This window comes from Helianthus annuus, chromosome 2 (assembly GCF_002127325.2).
Source record: "Helianthus annuus cultivar XRQ/B chromosome 2, HanXRQr2.0-SUNRISE, whole genome shotgun sequence".
Taxonomy (NCBI): domain Eukaryota; kingdom Viridiplantae; phylum Streptophyta; class Magnoliopsida; order Asterales; family Asteraceae; genus Helianthus; species Helianthus annuus.
Window position 1 is genome coordinate 172956313 of NC_035434.2, and position 755 is coordinate 172957067.

General features: G+C 34.6%; 1 long non-coding RNA gene across 1 annotated transcript; it reads left to right on the forward strand.

The window, feature by feature from the left end:
• On the forward strand, positions 1 to 436 carry LOC110907945. Its single transcript, XR_002574061.2, has 2 exons — positions 1 to 49; positions 215 to 436. It is a non-coding gene; the product is annotated as an uncharacterized LOC110907945 (long non-coding RNA).
• The last annotated feature ends 319 nt before the right edge of the window (positions 437 to 755 follow it).

Genomic DNA, 755 nt, shown 5'->3' on the forward strand with positions numbered 1-755 from the left:
GGGGGGGGGGGTGGTCTTTTCCTCTGCCGTCGCACAACAAGTAGGGGAGGTAGGGTTTGTTATGTTGTAATTGTGAAATATGAAAGGAGGTTACGTAAGTTGTAGTGCCAAATTAAAACAAGTGGGCCGAGATCAAGAATCTTTGATTATAGATTTTCCTTGCCTTTTTATTTCTCATCATTCATTCACCTCTCTTCTTGTTATTCATATGCAGATAATAAGGGGACCGTTCTCCTGTGCCGTGATGCTTTTGAAGAATCAGTCAAGATGACAAATGTTGCAGCATGAAAATAGTTTCAGATGTCTACTTGCTATTATCTTGCCTTTGATGCATTCAGTAACTGTTTAATACTTTTATATTAATTCCATATGAAGTCTTGCTAGTTTTGAAGTGCCTATATTGTTGAATGTTATTATGAATGTGATTTTAAATCTAGTTGTTTGAAAATACTTACAAGAAGCAGATTTCCTTCATATTAGTGATTGTAGGAATTGAATTTGTACCCTTTTCTAATGTTTCAGTTAATGAGGGGAGAATCAGGATCATGTGCCAGACGCATTCTGATGAAAAAAGTGATTTTTATACTTATACTTTTGTTCTTGTCTTGGATGTTATTGCATCTTGTTTCTGATGAATAAAGTGATTGTTATGCTTTTATCTGAATTTAATTTTAACCATATGTTTTCAGTTTATGTTGAATTGTTGTTTAACTATACGTAGGGTTATGACCCGGTCAAAATAGCTATATGACCCG